The following is an 11545-nucleotide window of genomic DNA, read 5'->3' on the forward strand; positions in this document are numbered from 1 at the left end:
AAGGCCCTTGCACCCGGTGCAACTATGCCAGGGGTCGGCAACCCAAAATGTTGAAAGAGCCATATTGGACCAAAAAAACAAATGTTTGTAGCCGCAAAAAACTAAACGCCTTATATTAGCGGTGTAACGGTACACAAAAATTTCGGTTCGGTACATACCTCGGTGTAGAGGTCACGGTTCGGTTCATTTTCGGTACAGTAAGAAAACAATAAAATACAAATTTTTTGGTTATTTATTTACCAAATTTGTAAACAATGGCTTTATCCTTTTAACATTGGGAACACTATAATAATTCTGCCCACGTTAATCAACATTAATCTGCCTCAAGTTGTTGCTCAGATTAAATAAGATGACAAAACTTTTCTTCTACATATAATAAGTGCAACACTAAACAGTTTCAAGTCAACTCATCATGCTTAATTTATTACAGCATTTGGGAAGCCTGGAGTTGATTTTTATTATGTAAATCAGGGGTGTCCAAACTTTTTCCACTGAGGTCTGCACACGGAAAAATTAAAACATGCGAGGGCCATCCATCCATCCATTTTCTACCGTTTGTTCTTTTTGGGGTCGCGGGGGGTGCTGGAGCCTATCTCAGCTGCATTCGGGCTGAAGGCGGGGTACACCCTGGACAAGTCGCCACCTCATCACAGGGCCAACACAGAGAAACAGACACCTTTTGATGTTTTTCATTTTCAAACAATAACAAAATATATGATTTAAAAAATTAAAAAACATTTTTACCTTTAGGGCTCCCGGGGGGTCTGACTTAGACCCATAAAGGGTCTAAGTCATTAAAATGTTAAAAACAAGTACATTTGTTATTTAAAGCTTACAGTAAATCTCTACAGTATATCAAATTCAGGTTGATATAAAGTTAAAAAAAAAAAAAAAAAGGTTTTATGCCTTTTCTGTCAAAGACAACTTTGTTTTTTCATAATAAAACTGAAATATGCAGTATTTTCCCCACTGCCCAAAACATTCAGAAAGCAATGTTAGATGTGAAGTAATTAGAGCCTTAAAAAGATCAATAATGCAGGACACCATTGCTTTTAATTTATTATTATTTTTGAGTAATCACAGTGAAAAGATAAGTAAAATCCCATTAAATATATTTGGGATCCAAGAGGTGCCCCACTCAGAAAGTGATGCATTTTTATTAGTGTTTTTTTTTTTACTTTTAACACTTAAGTTACAAGATCAACTTCAGATATATCTGTCCATTTTACGTTTGAACTATTATTTTGTTTGTTTTATGCTCTTTATCCAAAGAAAACGTTGATGTTTTTGTATGGCAACCTCACAATATTTTCTGCAATATTTTCCACATAAAACATTTTAAAGTGAAATATTTGAAATAATTGGAGCCTTGAATAGGTCAATAATCCAGTATAACATTGATTTTTTTTTTTTTTTTTGAGCAATGGCAAACAAAATAAAAAATAAAGAGACAAAAGAGAAAAAAAAAACAGCCTGCATGGCAGCTTTGTGTCAACATTGCAACTTTTTCTAGTTAGATGTCAACTCATTCCACTTTTTTTAAATGTTTTTTACATTTTTGCTATATCATTTCCAGAATGTGTGGTGGGCCAGTAAACAATCAACTGCGGGCCACAAATGGCCCCCGGGCCGCACTTTGGTCACCCCTGATGTAAATGTTATATTTTTATCAACATGTGATAGCAGGGACCCTGCCATTCAAAACTAGGCTGCTCCATTACTAATGATTAACGTAACTATAGCTAAAAAAAAAAATAGTACAATAGCAATAGGAGAGACTATTCATCCCTGAACACCATGGAGTTCATGTAGGCTTTATGAAGCAGTTACATTATTATATCAACTATCAGAGACAGAAATTCTTCATTGAACATAATGTCCTTTTTTGCTGCTTCAACACAGAAAAAGGTAAAGTGAAATAACAGACAGGGCTTTGCTGTCCGTAACACACACACACACAGACAGCAAAAAGCTAACGTTACGCTAAAAGCTAATTAGCCTTCACCTCAAGCCAAGACTGCGAGCAAGCTCAGCTGCCGTTATGTTTCTAGAAGGTCAACGGGCTCATAGTGATGTTACTAGTACCGTATTTTTCGGCCTATAAGTCGCAGTTTTTTTTCATAGTTTGGCCAGTGCGTTTTATGTTTTTTTTCTTCTTTATTATGCATTTTCGGCAGGTGCGACTTATACTCCGAAAAATACGGTAGTTGACTGGAAGGTGTTATCATTTGGGGAGAGTCCGCTGCCTGATGCTTACCTGCTAAACACCTACCTGCTCATGACGACGCAGGAGCACTGACTCCATGCGCTCTGAATATGCACTGCTGATTGGCTGTTAGCGCTCTGAATACGCAGTGCTGATTGGCTGTTACCGCTCTGTGTTGTAACCAATCAGATGGTTGTGTGGGTGGGACAATGCTGGGTGCTGCAGAGTGCTGACAGAGGCAGGCAGAACGAAGCGGAGCAGCTTGTTAAGACTTTAGCTTAGGCGGCTACTTCATATGTTCGTGTGGAAACTCGTTCGGTACACCTCCGAACCGAACCGAAACCCCCATACCGAAACGGTTCAATACAAATACATGTACCGCTACACCCCTACCTTTTTATATAAGTGTTATCATCGGCAGTCACTCGAACGAGTATGACGATCCTCCTGGTAGGGGTGTATCCCTTTTATGGAGGATGCCTGTGCGTGACTTTGCTTTACGTGGGGAGACTGGTGCACAGACAGTCACCACACGATCCTTGACAGAAACGGGTCAGGGTCCAGTGGCATGGAGTCCAAGACGACTGGGGACCTTTTTCTGCTGCAGCCTTCTTCCGCCAACGCAGCCATTGTGGTAGTTCTTAAATCTACCGTCTTCTGCATGCTCCGCCGTTGAGGTCTTCACCGTATCCCTGGCTAGGGGGCAGTCAGGTACTAGGCCTTTGCCAAGGGCTACCTGGGGTAACAGTAGTAAAGGGGTTAACCTCCTAGTGCCCCAAGACCCCATAGAGGAGCCTCCATTGCCGGATGCACTTTAACGTCATGCCCAGGACACTATAAGTGTTATAATGAAGACAACACATGATGTAGCTGTATTAGCCTACTATCAAAAGGACTATTTGTCGCGTACTGACGCAAATCTTTGTTGACAGAAATGTAATATTTATTCTACACATTTTTACAACATTGGAAAACATTATTAAAATGGAGGCTTCTCAGAGTGTGACATAACTCTGGGAGTTACTGGCTTAGAATGGTCAAAGTTATAGATGTTTGTTTCCAAATTAAACTAAATGACAGGCTGTCTTCTAATGGATTTATTATAATCTTTGCAAGCTGGGTAATGTTTGCTGTGGTCTGGAACAACTTTGCACACAAACTATGAGAAATGCAGCCAATATTACATACAGATAATGTGTCATGAGACATGCATATATACATTAAATACACAGAGGACATAAGTGAAATACATTTAAGAGCTCAAATATGCTTACAAACAAGGCATAATGATGCTAGCCTAAATAGCATGTTAGCATCGATTAGTTAGCAGTCATGCGCTGACCAAATATGCCTTAATTGGCACTCCAACAAGTCCATAACCTCAACAAAGCTCATTATTCTGCATTCACGCACAGTATAAAAAGTTTGGTTGACAAAATGAGACAAAGAAGGGGTGCCATACAACACGTCTTACTGTGGCAGCGTCGGAGAAAGTTGTACGAAAACTACGGTGAGTTCAAGGACTGCTGTAAATAAATAGTAGGACAAAACAGCACTAGCCAAATACGCATCAGTGAAGCATGTTTACTATAAAAAGTGGGATTTCTAACAATTAGGAAGGTTGGTGTCATGTCCAGGGAGCCACTAGGGTGGCGCTAAAGAGCCACATATGGCTCTTGAGCCGCGGGTTGCCGTGAGTCGGCGGGCAAGCATGACACACGTGGTCATGTCACTCCCAATGCCCTCACCCACCACCCAACATTTCAGGAAGATCGGAGCATGCAGAAGGAAGTTACCACTGTTACAATTTTCCACCACAAGGGGGCGATATTGGTGTGGATGGCAACATCTAGTCCCGATCAGACCTCAACCTAAAAGCCACATATCAGTAGGCCTGGGAGGTAACAATATTTGCTGGACTTACAAATTATTGCCATTTATTTATTTATTTGAGCCCAAATTAACCACTAATGTCGTGACAATGCATAATAATGACAGTATACCCTTTGAAATCTTAAAATGTAAATATCAAGTTAAATCAAAACAAATAATACAAATAAAATATACTCTGTAAGCAAAATGTTGCACTTAAATAAAATAATCACACCTAAAATCAATAAAATAGGTTCTGTCTCTGTTAAGACCAGAGTGGGGGACCCTCAATAATACGCGACCGAAAACACATGTCAAAAGTGGTAAAGGAATGGCTAAATCAGGCTAGAATGAAGGTTTTAGAATGGCCTTCCCAAAGTCCTGACTTAAAACGTGTGGACAATGCTGAAGAAACAAGTCCATGTCAGAAAAGCAGCACATTTAGCTGAACTGCACCAATTTTGTGGTCAAAAATTCCAGCAGAAGCTTGTGGATGGCTACCAAAAGCGCCTTATTGCAGGTAAACTTGCCAAGGGACATGTAAGCAAATATTAACATTGCTGTATGTATACTTTTGACCCAGCACATTTGCTCACATTTCCAGTAGACCCATAAAAGAAGCAAACTTCATGAATGTTTTTAGTGACCAACAAGTATGTGCTCCAATCACAAAAAAATAAGAGTTGTAGAAATGATTGGAAAGTCAAGACAGCCATGACATCATGTTCTTTACAAGTGTATGTACACTTTTGACCGCGACCGTACGCCTGCTTTCCACACCCGTGTGATGTTAGTCTCTTTTAAAGGCAGCAGTCATTGGAATATTGAGAGAGTTTGGGTGTGGCCACGAGTCACTGTGTGTGCGTGTGTACGTGTGTACTTAATGGGGACATGGCTCTGTTTACACAGTCACCTTTCGGGGACCTCTGATGGTATGGGGACAAAAAAACAGGTCCCCTAAAGGGAAACCTTTTTAAATGATAGTCAGATCCATTCTGAAGATGCCTAAGTGATTTTTAAGCATTTACTGCTTAGTTTGAGTGTAAGACATATTTTTTTTAAATGGTCCTCAGTAGTCACGTACAAATTTGTGTGAATGATGCAAAATGATTTAAATGTGGTCCCCATGAACCATATGAAGTATTTTCCCCTAGGGTCCCCAGTAAGAATGATCAGCACATTACTTCATCAATCCAGAGATTTAAAGACGTGTATGAGCTAACTGGCCAGTGGACATTTTACACCATTTTGTTTATGCCTCCACAACCTGTAGAAAGGCTGGTCCCCACAAGTCACATTCCAAATGATAACCTGTGTGTGTGTTAGCGACAGTGGTGGGAATAACGCGTTATTGTAACGCTGTTAGTTTCGGCGGTAACTAGTAATCTAACGCGTTATTTTTTTATATTAAGTAACTCAGTTACCGATACTAATGATGCGTTATTTTACGTTATTTTTTTATGTCGTATCGGCTAAAAACAGAAGATCTGAGTGTTTTATCAGAGAGTTGCAGTGTCGTCCTTCTGATTCCTCCTGTGTCACAAGCCGGAGAAGAGAGACGCTCGGTGTGGGGGTGGGGGGGGGCTTGTCTGTGTTTACTAACAAGACATCATGGTGGAGCTGAAGCAGAGTTTCTTAACATGGAGATATTCTAGAGCAGGGGTCACCAACCTTTTTGAAACCGAGAGCTATTTTTTGGGTACTGATTAATGCGAAGGGCTACCAGTTTGATACACAAATAAATGGCCAGAAATAGCCTATTTGCTTAATTTACCTTTAACTATGTTATTATTAATAATTAATGATATTTATCTTTGTGGAAACACTGATCATCTCAATGATTTCTCACAATAAATATATATAGAAACAGATAAATATCAATATGCAACACTTAATTTTTATATTTTCTCTAAGTGCACATTTTTCAAATTGAACATTTTCAAATGATCACTTCTAAGAGTCTTGTGAAATCAGAATATCCCATTTTAACTAGCTAGCCACTAAAACAATTTAACAAATCATGAATTACTTTGCACCATGTTTGTACAAATAACTCGTGTAAAATACAAAAGTCAACTCTCAAATTTTTAAATAAATCATGTCTCACTTTGAACTGGACACCAAATCTGTTATCTGTTTCTTTGTCAGTTAGTGAAGACCAAGTCTTTAAAATATTTTCTTGGATTTTAAAATTCTAGGCCAGCGGGCTACTCATCTGGTCCTTGCGGGCTACCTGGTGCCCGCGGGCACCGCGTTGGTGACCCCTGTTCTAGACTGACCGTACGTCCTCTTTTCCTCGGACATGTCCTCTTTTGCGGAGCTGTCAGGGCGGAGTTTCTTAAATGCCTCAAATGTCCGGCATTTTGAGTTAGGGTTGCTTGTATTTTCTATGTACGTTCAGGGTTAAGAAGGGGTTAAAAACAAAACAAATTGTGAAGGTGTGCGCGCAGCAGCATTCGTGAGGGAGGGGCAGAGACAGAAAGCGAGAGACTTTTATTAGTAGATTGCACAGTACAGTACATATTCTGTACAATTGACCACTAAATGGTAACACCCCAATAAGTTTTTCAACTTGTTTAAGTCCACGTTAATCAATTTCTTTCAAACTGTCATTGCTCAAAACATAATATTTAGGGATGTCCGATAATGGCTTTTTGCCGATATCCGATATTCCGATATTGTCCAACTCTTTAATTACCGATACCGATATCAACCGATATATGCAGTCGTGGAATTAACACATTATTATGCCTAATTTGGACAACCAGGTATGGTGAAGATAAGGTACTTTTTTAAAAAATTAGTAAAATAAGATAAATAAATTAAAAACATTTTCTTGAATAAAAAAGAAAGTACAACAATATAAAAACAGTTACATAGAAACTACTAATTAATGAAAATGAGTCAAATTAACTGTTAAAGGTTAGTACTATTAGTGGAGCAGCAGCACGCACAATCATGTGTGCTTACGGACTGTATCCCTTGCAGACTGTATTGATATATATTGATATATAATGTAGGAAGCAGAATATTAATAACAGAAAGAAACAACCCTTTTGTGTGAATGAGTGTAAATGGGGGAGGGAGCTTTTTTGGGTTGGTGTACTAATTGTAAGTGTATCTTGTGTTTTTTATGTTGATTTAATAAAAATAAAAAAATTAAAAAAAAAAAACCCGATACCGATAATAAAAAAAAAACGATACCGATAATTTCCGATATTACATTTTAACGCATATATCGGCCGATAATATTGGCAGGCCGATATTATCGGACATATCTAATAATATTGCATCAAAATCAATGTTATTATGAATGATTGACTTATCCAAGGTTCCCATTACTTCACATCAAATATTCCACTTTGAAAAAATTTTTTGGTGGAAGATTTTGCATATCTTGTGTGTTTGCCATTAAAAACATAGTTTTGTGTGACAAAAAAGGGCGGAGAACAAACAAAAAAACAAACACTTTGAAATGAGGGATAGATGTGAAGTTGATGTAGACTCCAGAGATTTAAGCGTTAAATATAAAATGTATGTATGCCCTGGCACACCATTATCATCATTTCATGACCCAAGCAAAACACTTTTGTACTGAAATAAATACACCTACAACTTATTCAATAAAAACAGAGAAAAAACTACCAGCAGCGGTAAAGTTTAGATCCATGAAGGAAAGAAGTGAATGAATGTTTACATATGCATACACATTATTTTTCTTTTTTTATTATTATTTTTTTAATGAATTAATGTTTATGACCTTTTTCCAAAACACAATATAGAATGTGAGATGTAACAGAATAATGCATACATTTATCTTTTTTTTTTCTTTTTCAAAACGCTGGGACCCCAAAAAAATGTACTGCAGGATTTGTATGACTTGATGGGGTCCCTGGGACCTCATTTTGGACATTCCTAGCGCTGATCCACAGATCGTATTATTCTCCAGTGCAATAACTACTGAAATGAAGGCTAAAAGAGCATTAATGGGAGCTTTAAATAAAAAAGAAGTAACTAAATAGTTACTTTTCACAGTAACGCATTGCTTTTTGGTGTAACTTAGTTAGTAACTGAGTTACTTTTGAAATAAAGTAACTGTAACTAGTTACTGATTTTCAGTAATTAACCCAACACCGGAGATGACACAAAACTGCAACTATTTAGGGCAGGGGTGTCCAAACTTTTTCCACTGAGGGCCGCACACGGAAATATTAAAACATGCGAGGGCCATCCTCCATCCATTTTCTACCGCTTGTTCTTTTTGGGGTCGCGGGGGGTGCTGGAGCCTATCTCAGCTGCCTTCGGGCGGAAGGCGGTGTACACCCTGGACAAGTCGCCACCTCATCACAGGGCCAACACAGATAAACAGACACATTTTGATATTTTTCATTTTCAAACCATAACAAAATATTAAAAAAAAAAAAAAATGTTACCGTTAGGGCTCCCGGGGGGTCTGACTAAGACCCTTAAAGGGTCTAAGTCAGTAGTGTCCAAAGTGTGGCCCGGGGGCCATTTGCGGCCCGCAGCTGTTTTACCGGCCCGCAGCACATCATTCTAAAAATACTAAAACATTTTCTAAATAAAAGAGCAAATAGGTGAAATGCAATCAGAAAAAGTTGCATTGTTGAATCTAATAACACTTTTTCTTTTAAATAATTTATCAAAAAATAATCAAAATCAATGTTGCTATGAATTATTGACTGATTTTAGGACAAAAAGGACATAAATACAAATAAAAAAAATATGAAAATTATTTCAAAAAAATACATACTAATTATATACTAATACTAATTATTATATTGATATTATGAATATACTAAACTAATTACATTGTATTTTATCTGAAGCTGATATAGAGATTTAAGTGTTGATTGTAAAAATAAAAAAGCATGACCTTTTTGAGTGGGGCACTTTTGGATCCCCAAGAATTTTATTGGAATTAAAAAATCAATTTTGCTATTAATTATTGACCTATTTAGGGATCCAATTACTTCACATCAAATATTCCACTTTGAAAATATTTTTGGGAAAAATACTGTACATCTTATATTTTTGCCCCAAAAAATTGGATTTTGACAAAAAGCTCATAAAATTAAAAAATATATATATATATAAAAAAGGTTAAAAATAAGTCATATATTATTTATTTTTTATTAAACGCTTGAATCTCTAATTCAACTTCATATTTGACGTTTGATCAACTTCAAATATATATATATTATATACTTCAAATATATATATATATATATATATATATATATATATATATATATATATATATATATATATATATATATATATATATATATATTTGAAGTTGATCAAACTTCAAATATGAAGTTGAGTTAGAGATTCAAGCGTTTAATAAAAAATAAATAATATATGACTTATTTTTAACCTTTTTTAAGACTGAAACCCTTCTGGGTCCCTAGGACCTAACTTGAGGGAGGCCCAAAGGTTAAAAAAAAAAAAAGTGTATATTTTATAGGTTTTGAAAATGAAATTATATCAAAATGGCCCCCGCGTGCTTTGATTTTTCAGTGTGCGGCCCTCAGTGGAAAAAGTTTGGACACCCCTGGTCGAAGTTATTAAAATGTTAAAAACAAGTACATTTTTATTTACATTTTTTATTTAACGCTTACAGTAAATCTCTACAGTATATCAACTTCAGGTTGATATAAAGTTTAAAAAAAAAAAAAAAAGGTTTTATGCCATTTCTGTCAAAGACAACTTTGTTTTTTTATAATAAAACTGAAATATGCAGTATTTCCCCCACTGCCCAAAACATTCAGAAACAATGTTAGATGTGAAGTAATTAGAGCAGGGGTGGGCAATTAATTTTTACCGGGGGCCGCATGAGCAACCCGAGCACTGCTGGAGGGCCACATCGACAGTATTTCAATTAAATTTTGCTCAATATTATTTTTGATGTATACTGTAAGATAAATAATAATATTAATAATAATAATAATACTTTCATTTAACCTAACTTAACTTTATACCAAAAACACTGCTTTGGAAATCATTTGTACCCCTTTTAGAGATCACATTTAGTTCCCCTTAAACATCCTCCTGTTGCACAATGAAATGTAAGCATAGGATGAAGTGTGCATTCCTGTAACTCTCTCTAGTAACAGCATTCCATGATTTATATAAATAAATTAACATTAATAATAAATGACAGTAAAATAAGCACACGTATGACTGAGGAGTCATAGTGTAACTTTGTGTGGTGTTTGAGTTGTCCGACTTTTTGTGTGGCCATAAACGCACCAGTGGTTTAGTGCTATGCGTGTTGGTGACAGGTGACAAGTTGGTTTTGGCCTGGTTTGTACGGCAGAAAATGACTACTTTTTCGAGATAGAAGTGTTTTACTCATGTTTTTGGTGTGGTTATGGCCGAATATAAACAGTTTTGCTCAATAAAGTGATCGATATAATTCCTGTCCTCGAAGCATCTCGATAGACGTTACAATAATTGAACGGTGTTTACGAACAACGTTAGGGCCGCTTGTTGTCACTGTCACTCAAAGTTGCATTGAAAAATTACATAGAATAAATGTGTTTATTTTGTTTAGAATTCAGATGGGATTTGATTTGGTGCGCGGCATATATTTGCTGTGCGCAGAGGACGCTTGAGCAGTGCGCAATTGTGCAGGCGCGCACCTTAGAGGGAACGTTGCTAGGCAGTCCATGTCTTGTTGAAAACACGCCATTCCTCATCAACTTTTCTCTTTTTAGCGTCTCGGGTGTAAACCGTGCATCACTTGTCGCTGTGCACCTTCACTCGCAGGCTACACACGGACATACGCCCATAAATAACACTTTTCAAAATAAAAGCCGCACAGTTGTATTGCGCGCACGACATAGATGTTTTTTCAACTTTATTTTGTCATTTGTGATTGCCGCTGTTCACATTCACTCACAATCACGCATACGTCCACACGGAAGTAATACAAGTAACACTTTTCAAAACAAAAGCAGCGCCGTTGTATTGCACACTCGACATAGATACTTTTTTACATTTATTTTGTAATTTATGATTGGCCTCACGCGGGCCGCAGAATGCCCAGGTCTGAATTAGAGCCTTAAAAAGATCAATAATGCAGGACACCATTGATTTAAATGTATTATTATTTTTGAGTAATCACAGTGAAAAGATAAGTAAAATCCCATTAAATATATTTGGGATCCAAAAGGTGCCCCACTCATACAAATTGATGCATTTTTATTAGTGTTTTTTTTACTTTCAACACTTTAAGTTACAAGATCAACTTCAGATATATCTGTCCATTTTACGTTTGAGCTATTATTTTGTTTGTTTTATGCTCTTTAGTCAAAGAAAATGATGTTTTTGTATGGCAACCACGCAATATTTTCCACATAAAACATTTTAAAGTGAAATAATTGGAGCCTTGAATAGGTCAATAATCCATTTTAACTATAGATGCCCGATATCGGTCGGCCG

General features: G+C 36.8%; 1 protein-coding gene across 1 annotated transcript in view; it reads left to right on the forward strand.

The window, feature by feature from the left end:
* The window catches only part of LOC133640823 (ubiquitin-conjugating enzyme E2 D3-like), a 32819-nt gene that overhangs the window by 18606 nt on the left and 2668 nt on the right, over positions 1-11545 (forward strand). The window lies entirely within an intron of this gene.

The sequence above is a fragment of the Entelurus aequoreus genome, linkage group LG23 (assembly GCF_033978785.1).
Source record: "Entelurus aequoreus isolate RoL-2023_Sb linkage group LG23, RoL_Eaeq_v1.1, whole genome shotgun sequence".
NCBI classification, from domain to species: Eukaryota; Metazoa; Chordata; class Actinopteri; order Syngnathiformes; family Syngnathidae; genus Entelurus; species Entelurus aequoreus.